Source organism: Micrasema longulum, unplaced genomic scaffold, assembly GCF_059751315.1.
Source record: "Micrasema longulum isolate JH-2025_06_02 unplaced genomic scaffold, ASM5975131v1 h1tg000140l, whole genome shotgun sequence".
Classification (NCBI taxonomy): Eukaryota; Metazoa; Arthropoda; class Insecta; order Trichoptera; family Brachycentridae; genus Micrasema; species Micrasema longulum.
In genome coordinates, this window is record NW_028277346.1 from 728,280 (window position 1) to 740,676 (window position 12,397).

The 12,397-nt window shown below is 32.3% G+C and overlaps 1 protein-coding gene across 10 annotated transcripts in view; it reads right to left on the reverse strand.

The window, feature by feature from the left end:
• Positions 1-12,397, reverse strand: part of chb (CLIP-associating protein) — a 117,650-nt gene that overhangs the window by 68,921 nt on the left and 36,332 nt on the right. For 2 of the 10 annotated variants that reach the window (XM_088242472.1, XM_088242471.1), the window contains exon 1: positions 7,173-7,299. The exons of 7 other annotated variants lie outside the window; for them this stretch is intronic. The gene's annotated coding sequence lies outside the window, so the exon portion shown is untranslated. Of the gene's footprint in view, positions 1-7,172; positions 7,336-12,397 lie in introns of those variants that run through there. One more of the 10 variants, XM_088242473.1, reaches the window with a different exon arrangement.

Sequence of the window (12,397 nt, forward strand, 5' to 3'; positions counted from 1 at the left end):
TTATAATTAGGAGACCATATTATAGAATAGAATTCAAGCAAACTACGAACAAATTATTTATACAATGTAATTGCAAATTTCGGGCTTTAGAATGGCTTAGATATGCGCAATATAAATCCACAGATTTTGGGCGCTTTCTTTGAAATGTGATGGTTGAATTTAAGTTTGTTATCAAAAAGTATCCCAAGATCTCGAATTTTTAAAAGGGTAACTCGTTTATTGACAAAATAAACATTGATTTTATGTATGCGTGAAACCTATAGGAAGACCCATGGTCTTTAAAACGGTTTTAAATATCAGATTTTGACTTCGGGTGACATAGATGGGAACATTATATTATATTGCTCACTTGTTCGTCCTCTTTTAGAATATGCATCCGCGATCTGGTCTCCCTCCTATGTAGGCCGGATAAATCATATCGAATCGGTGCAACATCGTTTGCTAAGAAAAGTAGCATGGCCGTCATCCATGCTCGAGAGGGGAGACTACACTTACGGAGAAATGGAGTCAATGTTCAAAATCTCAAGTCTACAAAAACGTAAAAATAACATTGACTCCATATTTATGTTTAATTTACTGAACGGCTTAATTGATGTACCATCGTTACTGGAACAAGTGGCATTCAATGTTCCGATCCGCCGGTTGCGAAATAATAATGCGCTGTTCCTCGATCAACACAGCGCAAACTATGGCTCGCATGCACCAATGTCCCGATTGTGCCGCATTGTAAACTCGAGACAAGATCTGGACTTTTTTAGTTTTAAAAATTCACTAAGATAGACCAGATCTTGTCTTGAGGTAGTAATTTTTATTTTTTTTGTCCTAGCTTTAATTTTATTTAGTGGTATTTCATTTTATTAGTGCCAGTATCTATTATAATAAATTGTATTTACCATCGTTAGAATGGACTGCATAAGTCCGTCAAATTAATAAATAATAAACATGAAAACAAATTTGTTGCAACGGAGATAGGACATCACATACAGCATTAAGTACAGTAGAACTCCAACTATCCGAATCGAATTCCTGAGTGTGACCACATGCAACTTCTCACTGTCAAGCGTATGCGCGACTTGGCTGCCCGAAAACGGACGATGACAGTCCAAACAGCTTACTTTGACCGAGATGGTCATGAAGCAATGACTTTTATTTACAGTTCGGTACGTAATACTGTACTAATGTACAGCACTTGTAACCACGATTAGCATGTAAAAGTGTTGCCTTTTCATTTAATTAATTAAAAGCTCTTTTTTTAAATAGCTATTTCTCCCATTTTCAAATAAACTGTGTTATTTCAGTGCCCATTTTTTCAGTTTACAACGCCAACATCTTGAAGCAGAATGCAGGAAAGATGGATTATCCTCAACAGATATCCACACTGTAGTTAAAAGTAGTTATCACGCGCTATTGTTCTTGGACTTTGCAACAATGGTGATTGGACTCATAAAAGTGAACCAAAATCAGTGATCGAACATCCCATTTCCAAGACAAGCAAAAACGATTTTTCAGAGTATCTTAGCCTTGTAAATGACACGTAAGGCTACTTAAAATACAGGGGTCCAATTATATATATAAAATAAATTAATTAAAAAAAACAAATACAGCAATAATTCATTAAAATAGACCCTTTTTTTGAAAAAAATCAACTATCCGAATGGGATCCGGTTCCAATTGATTCGGATAATTGTAGTTCTACTGCATTTTGAAAATGCAAATAAGGTCCACCTCAGTTCTACGTTTCTCCAATGAAGACAGATTGAGAGATCGCTCTATTTCAAAATATGAATAATTACCCGTTTGCAGTCCGGGCAACTATGCCCTTTTCCTTAGAAAACGAGCAACTATGCCACTTTTCTAAGAAAACAATGTTGTATTGTTTTCTATGTGCATTCTCGTATGTAAAAAAAAAGTAAAATGTTAAGCGTCCCCAGTGAGGACACATTATTTTTAGTGTTTATTACGGTGAGTATTTTATTTTTTAAATGAATAAACAAACCATTATTATTATGTTTATAAATAAACGTTTACGGTCATAATCATTATCATCATCATACCATTCTCGTCCCGAAGTTCCGACATAAACTGCCGGCGAACTGTCAGCAGAGGACGTCCAGGACGTCGATAACCTGATCCCTTGTAAAGTAGGCAAGCGTGGTTAAGGCTCTCAGGTGGCATCCGCAGTAAATGGCCTGGCCAACCGTATCGCCTCCGCTTGACGACAGTTGTCACCGGAGTTTGCTGCGTCCGTTCTCTTATTACCTCATTGCTCACAAAGTCAAACCACCGCACACCCGAGATTCTTCCGAGACACCTATTCTCAAAACTCAAAATTTTGCTATTTTGGGCCCTAGTGAGGTGCCACAATTCGCTTCCGTAGAGGAGAATACGTGTTATGCAGGCGTTATATAGGCGGCATTTGACTTTTCACTGAGTAAACATCCGATCTCCAGACAGCCTTCATACTGTTGAATGTGGCGCCCACTGCTCCTAACCGCGCTCCCAGTTCTTTTTGAAAGCTGCAATTTTCTGTAACATATACTCCCAGGTATTTGAAACTCTCGACCCTTTCAATGACGTGGTTTGACAGAGTCAGGGGATTTTGAGCATCAAAGCACGAAGTATTACACAGTACATGGGTTTTTGCAATATTGATTTTTAAACCCATGCAAGCGGAGTACCTATTTAGGCTATCTACAGTGGCCTGAAGACCCCCTTTGAATCGTCAATTATAACCGCATCATCGGCATACTTCTATATAACGGACATCATTTCTATAAAACGGACATCATTTCTATATAACGGACATCATTTCTATATAACGGACATCATTTTTATATAACGGACCTAAACTATACAACCTGATACCGTGATTTTGGAAATCTGATAAACTATCAGTACTGAAAAAAAAATAACAATTTGGTTGACAGACATTGGAAGTAAGGAATCTGAGAATTTATTGAGGATAGTAATCTAAATATTATGCTGTCCCATTGAATCATTTATAAATTTATTGTATTTTCGCATGTGCATATATATATTGTGTATGTATGTGTGTATATATATGTATTTTCTCTACAATACCGCAGAGTGTGTGCGGACCAACTACTGCTTTACAAAATTATGACAGGAATAGTTGACTGTACAGAACTACTTAGTGTAATAACAATACATGTGCCAGCCAGGATTTGTAGGCGGTAATACATCGTATGTTAAAAATGCTTTTTTTCATAGGACTTTTTCAGTGTACAAAACAAAATTTAAAAATATAGATTACACAAACATCACTCTGTCAGATTTAAAATTTACACTAAAAATGCATTATGTAACTTAGTAGACATTATAATAATAAATATGTACATCTCCCTTCCCCTCCTTATCCTCTCTTCAAGCATCCTCGTCCTAATCCCGCCCAATTTACAGTAACTTAATGTTCTTAAAATAAATTCTTTAATTATTGAAAAGTATTTACGAGTACATGAAAATAACATTTTTATATGTATAAATTATATGTATTTATTTGATATGTATTATATTTTCTTTACAAACTTTGTATACTATGTGAAAATCTGTTATTAGTTCTGAGTTTATACACTATATCTGTTTGTTTACTATAAATATGTATGTAGAACTGTTGGTTTCCCAAATAAAATAAATAAATATGTATGTATATGTATGTATGTAGTATGTACGCTATATATTTTTATATTTAATTGTATTTTTACATTTAATGTAAACTGTACTTTTTTTTCTTTCCTTCTCTTTTGGGCTATAACTGTTTTTCTATTTCTTCAATATTATTTTTATTTAAAGGAAACATATTCGAAAACTATATTTGCCGCAACAAATCGGTTTCTTACAACAGGCATTTGCCCATATAGGAACCGATTGCAACATTAGGCATACTAATATTTCTGGCTTGCCGACCCTTCATATACTGAGCCTACTCCAAGTACAAGCAAAATTTGCCGGAGTGTTTTTTGTGCCATTTTTGTAACAATGTATGTATAAACTAATAAATAAATAAATTAAATTAAATAAAAATACTCTAGGTCGCCGAGTTTCTGGGAGGGGGAGATGAATATTCCTCGATCTAGTGGAATCGACTTTCATAAACTTATACAAAAATATTTTACGAGAAAAATATGGCTGCGAGATGCGAGCGTGCTGTAATCCAAGGTCGCTGCTAGAAACAATGATGGATACAAGAAATGATGCCAGGTAATTATCGATTGAATTGGCAAAATTTTCTGATACCTTATCAATGCAAATCGTAAATTATGCAAAAAAAATCTACCGGTTAGTCGGCATAAAAATTCTCACCGAACATGAGGTAATCTGTTTACAAAAATATAATTGCATGACATCAGAATACTAACTTCATCACAAATAACTTAGATATGAATAATTACCGTGTATGCCTGTACAAAAGACGGACGAGACGCGGTGTGATGACATCATAAGTGCCTATAGAAAACTATTCACATTTAAAAAATATATATATTGTCATACATGTCCTTTTATTGTGTCTGCTTTTGACATGACCAATTCCGCAATTAAAAACGCTATCCATATCGATACATACCAAGACAGCATATTTAACTTTTCCATTTATAACTTCCTCGGTATAGCGAATTTTTATCTACCGACATGTCGATGTGTGTTTTCACTACGTCATCTTTTTTTTAAATGAAATATTTGCGTTCTTATGATTTACCCAAACATTTAATTTTGAGGGCCATTTTCAACGAATTGTAAATAACTCACTATTAGAAAATTAGGAAATGGAAATCGAGTTGTGGTAGAGTGGGATTTGAACCTCGGACCTTTGGTCCGTAAATCCACAATATTACCACGGGACAACAACCTAGTTATCCCCGTATCTTAATCGAAATTATCATCATAAGATATAAAATCGTCTCCTTTCTCTTCCTTAATATCTTTTCCTTTCCTGTTTCCTCTTTTTTCCGTTTTCCCATTGAGTAATGGTATTGATTTAAGATAATTTATACACAAATACATTTATTTCTATTATTATATATCTTTAGATTTAAAAAAAAAAATCTATTGAATATGTTTTGTAACTTTAAAACTAAAATAAAAACAATATTTTGAGTTTGTCCAAATTTTTGTAGACAAGAACTGGATTCAACTCCCTGGGGAGCTGTTTATATTAACATATTACAACAGAGATGAAGAACATTTAAGAGAAGGTTTAATTAAAGGTTTCAACTCTTCAACTTCACAAACATCAACAGATGAAAGAATTGAAGGAATATAGATGTTCAAATATAGGCAGAATGGTGAATGTTACACAGTTTGTAAAGTGGCCACTTAAACCAGCCATAGACAGGTCATAAGCCCTGTAGATGCCTAGACTTCCATATTACCTTCTCTTAAATGTTCTTCATCTGTGTTTTAATATGTTAACTAAATAAAATTTTAATTTTATGGTTGGTTGGAAGAAATTGCCATTTGGCAATAAGCCCGCCAATGTACAATTAACATTATGTACAAAAAGTTAAATAAAAATACATAAAATGATCAGCTGTTTCTAAAACAAGTAACTCAATATACCTACAGAAATATTCAGAATAAAAAGGTAAGAAATTGTTAAGAAAAAGAAGCCTCATTAATACAACCCTCCGTGTCAGTCCAGGATATTACAATGATCTGCACCAACGCAGGCCCAACGGTGCGATTCTGAACCTAATTTACGTAGGTACTAATCACCGTATCTTTTGGACCATAGGACGCAATTTTTACGGTGAAAATTCAACCAAAAATTGGGGTACGTCTTATGATCCGATGCGTCTTATTGTACAAGACATTTTTTTTCTAAAAGTTGAAAGATAAATTTTGGGGTGCATCCTATGGTCCGCAAAATACGGTACGTGCTAGCAACGCTTTCTCTATAGAGCGTTCAGAATCGCACTGCCGATTTGTTCTATTGTTGGTAATATATAATTTTTTAAGGATCTTTTCACTTTATATTCTGATTTGTATTGTAATATTTGACTGAAAAAATTACGTCACTTGTTTATTTAATTACGATCCCGCAATGAGTTTTTTTACGAACTTCTGTAGAATAAATATAGTCACTGTTATCAATATGTTTCTTTTTTAAGTGATACCGTGTGTATTGGATTTGTTACGACGTTTCGGCTACCATTGCAGGAGCCATCTTCAGGGTAAACTGTGTGTTTTGTATAAAAAAGGATGTATTTATGTACTAGTAATTTGTACCGTGTCGCAGTCGGCAGTAGACACATTTCTATTCAAATTTATTTTAATTTTATTTATTTATTTTTTCACACATAAAAAACAATGATTAATAATAAACATAATGTGACCTCACTGCCTCACCCCCGTGCCGAGGACACTTAACAATATACTTTAAAAGATATATATATTTACATGTGAGAATATACAAAGAAGACTTAATATACTACTTGGCGGACTACGTGGTGTAGTGGTCAAGACGCTTGACTCACACATAAAAGGTTCCGGGTTCGATTCCCGGTGAGAACACAAAAAAAAATAAAATGTGATTTCTCTCAAGCCTGGGTGTTCTGTAATGAAGTTCACCACTGTAATTGGGCCTCCTTGCCTGTTGTGGTGCAAAAATAAAATAAAATACAGAGATTCAGACAGTTTTATACACTACGTATTTATGTTTAATATTTCATTTATGTATACATATATTATTTATATTAAAAAACGCACAATAAAAAAAACGAAAACAACATAAACTTTACATTTGTGGAGCAGTTGATTCAATATTGTTTTGGGCGAATGAGACAATCCATTTTACTTCTACCCAGCTCCACTATCCATTTTTTATAGCCTTATTGAACATTTTCTCGTAACTAACTGTTTATATGGAGTTTTTGCAGTATGTAGTGCTGGGAACCACGTTGCGTTTAATTTAAGCCCGTCGTCTTCTTTTGTTATTTGGGTGTCGGTGTATTTCAATTGCCTCATAGTACCTACATAAACACATACTTTTTTCTACAAAACACACAGTTTACCCTGAAGATGGCTCCTGCAATGGTAGCCGAAAGGCCGGAACAAATCCAACACACACGGTATCACCCAAACAAGAAACATTCTGAAGAATATTTTGTTTTAATTATGTATGATATATTTGCGTAAATAAATAAAATAAAAAATACTCTAATTATTTTGCACAACACATTAATTTAAATAAATTATTGATTCACTACAGCAAACTGCGCAACAGGCGGCGCGGATTTAACAACGCGGCGCGGAGCACAGAACTGAGAAAGAGATACATTTGGAATTGATATAAACTAAATACGCTAATAAAATATGCACGACTGAATAAGGTAGGTTACCTTTGCACTCATCGAAATCATCTTCGTCGGTGTGTTAGTGTTAGTGGAAAAATAAGCACGCGGGGTTCGTCAAATAACGTGCCGCGTTCAGTTTATTTTTTATTTTTATACTCTTTAAGGCTGTAGTCTGGCAAACCGCACGCAAAATGAGAAAATCATACGATTTTGCCATTTTAAAACGAATTTTTTTTTTAATCGCGCAATAATAAAAAAACCGCTCATTTTTTATTACAGTATTGGCGGTGTCAATCTTTTTACAGTATCAGTGATAAAGGATCTCGGGGTATTTTTTGATGAAAAATTGTCTTTTGTATATCATGTCAATGAAATTTCAAGCAAGGCATTAAAAATGTTGGGCTTTATTTTGAGAAATACAAAAAAATTCAAGTCCATCCGATCATTGAAAATATTATACTGTTCTGTAAGAAGTAATTTAGATTTTAAATCATCAATATGGTCACCCTGCTATAATGTTCATGTTTATAATATAGAAAACATTCAACATAAATTTCTACGATATATAAACTACAAACTAAACATTCCAATTCAAAATGTGAATTATGACTATTTGTTAACACTGCTTAACCTAACAACACTTTCTGAAAGAAGAATTATTAACGATCTCATTGTACTGTATAAAATTATAAACTCTCTTTTTGACGCACCAAAAATACTTGAACTGATTAATTTTAGAGTTCCTGCTGTCAACACTAGGAGTACTTTATTGTTTCATTGCTCCAGTACTTCTTCCAACCAACAAAACAATTCATTGATACCGAGACTGCATAGGTTAGGTAACACTTATGGAACGGCTACAGTCATTCTGTCCAATTCTTTACCATCTTATAAGTCCACAATATCAAGTTTATTTGTAGCTGCTCGTCAAACTATTATTGACAATTCAATTTCATAAATTTAAAAAAAATACTTGTTTATTTTTATTACCTTATACTTGTTTTTTATTTTTTACTATTACATCAAATTGCATTGTAGTATTAGCAAATACGCATTTCATAGATACATATTTTTATTTCTTATTTTTTCGTGATAATATATGCTTGCTTGTTTATTAATTTAACTTAAAAATAACTTTCTTGCTTACCGTAACACTTTATTTATTGTTTGCTTTACAGAATTTATTTCATAAGCTTATATCTTTGCATTTTTTGTTTATATGCTTACTGTTTTTTCTTGCATACCTTTGTTATTATTGTTTTTTTTTTTTACTTTGTAAAACTTTTTATCATATCCTTTTTAACTAATTTCAAAATTTTTGTCTGTATATTCTGTTTATTATTTAGTATGTTAGCATGTATTTAAAAAAAAAAACAAATATACTTAAAAGTTTTATATAACTAAAATATAATTACTTTTAGACCGGCAGATTACGCCATTTCGAACCTAGACTAAACGTGGGTATCTGGAATCTAAATACAGACTTATCGAACTAAAAATTGTTGAAATAATTTGAAGATAGTAAATTGAACATGAAAGTGTCCGAAACAATTTTTTTTTGGGCTATGTATAGCGTGTGAGCTCGCCAATATATGACAGTAAAATTTTTATTGTCTTTGAATTTCCTAGAGTTTTAACCATCGAAAAAAAAAAAGATTGCAAATAAAATCAACAGACAATGGAAATTTGATGTGTATTATTTTAATAGATTGTTTATAACAGAAAAATACATAGAGAAATATGCATTTTTATTTTTTGTAATAAAAACAGTCTAGTAAATTCGAATAAATACAAATACGCTTTATATTAACAATATTAATTAAAATGCAAAAATAACATTGAATACTTGAAAAATAAATATTACTGAGTGTTACAAACATAATTCAAAAAACGGATAGCGATTAAAAGTAAAAACTATCTTTAGTTTAATTCTTATAGCGATAAATACATAAACATTATAAAACAGGAGTTATACAAATACAAAAATAATATTGTAACTAGGTGGCTACCTACACGGTTAAATTTCGAAACACCACGCAATTTCTTATCTCGGCTGCGCTATGTAAAATGAAAAAAAATATTTCAATTAATAATTTCATCACGTCATGAAGTCGCCCCTGGGTAGCGCCTGCTAACGTCAATCAACAAAAACATCCTCGTTTTAATTACAATATTTCGGCTACGCCATAAATCTCTTTTTTAAATAATTTCTCACGTCACAAAGTCGCCCCTGGGTAGCGCCTGCTAACGTCAATCAACAAAAACATCCTCGTTTTAATTACAATATTTCGGCTACGCCATGAATCTCTTTTTTTAAATAATTTCTCACGTCACAAAGTCGCCCCTGGGTAGCGCCTGCTAACGTCAATCAACAAAAACATCCTCGTTTTTATAACAGTATTTCGGCTACGCCATGAATTTCTTATAAAAAATGTCAAAACGTCACAAAGCCACTCTCTGAGTGTCGCTACTGACATCATTTACAAAAACATAATTATTTGTGCTTTTTTCAGGTACGCAACATTTTTTTTAAATACACCTACCTAACCGATAAAATACTATTAGTAATTAAACCAAGGTGTGCTTTAAAGTTCCGTATGGCCAAATAATATTATTTATTATTAGAATATTATTGACATGTAGTTCAAGCATTGCTGCATTCACGTTGCTTTACTTCTGAGAGCTCAACTGCTATGTTTTTCTATGGTTATGTTAATGTCATCTGTCATGTATTGGCGAGCTCACAGGCTATACTTACGCCTTTTTTTTTCGTTTTAAAAAAAAAAAAAAAAAATTTAAATCACATACATTTTTGTGACATTTCCCTTTATTTTTACGTAAAATTATGCCTTTGGTAATACCTAAAATAATGTATTTATTGAAATATTTTAGTTGAAACCTTTTTTTATAGAATCGTATTCTATTATTTATATCACTACAGAGATGGGTAGAATTTTTGTTTCAAGATTATGGATATTCGAGCGTTTACAGGGCTTATGACCTGTCATAGGTTGGGTTCAAAAATTCTACCCATCTCTGTAGTGATATAAATAATAATATACCTACTCCCCCTTGGGATAAAAAAACCCAGAATTGTGTGTGTATAAATATGTAAATATATATACATACCAAAATAATAATCGCATTCTACTTTTTTTTAAAGAAGATAATTCTTGTTGTAATATATAATTTATAACAATTTTACGTTTTTATGACCTTCATACCTGCCCTTACCGGTACAGAAAATGCTGCATACCTATGTTATTATTTCTTATTTAATTTTTCTTTATTATTTCCTTATTTTCTGCTGATTTTATTTAATGTGTCTATATTTTTGTATACTGTGTTCAGGTGTTTTGTTTCATAATAATTGTTTTTCAATACTATTTTATACTTTGTCAAAGGCGTAAGCCGTCAAAATAAATAGCTTAAAATGTCTCTAGTTAAAAAAAATACAAAATATTCGATTGTGCCCTTGTCTCGCCGAAGGTACGATATGTATTTTTAGAATAATCTTACATAAAAATGTCGAAATCACCAAAAGTGTGACTTGTGCCCTTTTAACATGGATCGATTAAACTATTTTTAGTAGTTTACCTCTCGCATACAGAAACAATGATATGTATTGAGCTCCCCTAAAAAAGGATGACATACCACGCAAGTACACAACATGAACCAAGCGAAACGTTCAAAGAGGCTATTATTCTTTCCAAATCAGGGTTTCCCGAACTATGTTCCGCGGAGCCGGAACAGGAGGTCCGCAAAAAATAGAGTAATTCTATACGAAAACAACTATAGCAATTTTCACAAAACTAGTAAGGACAATGAGGAATTCCAGCCCAAACCGGAATTAAATTTAAAAAATGTTTTCGTGTACACGTGAATATTTTAAAAAATTGGAGTAGGATTAAATATCTCAAAAACGCACGCAAAAATAAATCAAAAATGTTAAAATAGTATTCATTTTAAAATCGTAAATAATGACGTCACTCCTTATATCTACGTGTAGTATTTCCGGTTTCCGCTTTAAAACCTTGTAAGGGACGTTTTGACCATAGAAAAAAAAGAGTATAATTTGTATAATTTGACATTTCAACCAGAGATTATGACAACTTTCTAGGTTTTTCTAAATCGAAACGTTCGTAAAAACAACCATAACATAGAAATGAGCAAATTACGTTTAACTAAATGAAGTAATCAAAGAAATATTCCATAGATTCTTGTCAGGTCAGTGAAAGTAAGAACGCCAACCGTTTCATGACGTCACTACTGAAAAGTGACACACTGATTACAGTCATTTAACGCGGTATTCGATAAATGTTACTTTAAAAAAATCATATCTTTGTAAATAACGCACAACAAAAATAATATTTTTCCTTAGTTAAATAGTACGCTAATAGAAAAAAAAATAGAAAACAGTGGAATTCCTCATACTGCCATCATAAGAAAGAAGGACGCATCTAACATTTTTTTCGAAAATGAGTTACATACATATTCGGAATCAGGAAAAAAATACGCATCTACTAAAAATACATCTATCTTCCTAAAATAACCACAACCCTATTATTTTCACTAATAAATTAGACTAAACTGCAAAAAGTCTTGAAGATTACTAAATATAAAAGGCTGTTCTGACTTATACAGGTGTTCATTAAACCCTGTCACATCCGAAACCACGATGATCAGTATGAGCAAGAAAACATATTGGCACATAAAAATAAATGTTTAGAACGAATACAATTTTAAAAAAATTAAATATAAAAGAAAACATAATTCTAAATATTATTTTTAATATGCTAATATGTCTTCTTGCCCATACTGATCAACGTGGTTTCGGATGTGACGCGGTTTAAAGAACACCCTGTATAATTATTAAAGACTGATTAAAATACTTATTTTATCTATTTAAATTTATTTCACAAGAGAGAAAAAATATTTTTGAGAAGGGAATATGGAAGGATTGAGTGGCTACTTTACACACATTTGTGTAACATTTACCGTTCTGCCTGTGTTTAAACATCAAATTTTCTTATTTGCAAAGTGTTCAATTGCTGAAAAACTTTGGGAATCTCTGTTCCAGATCATTC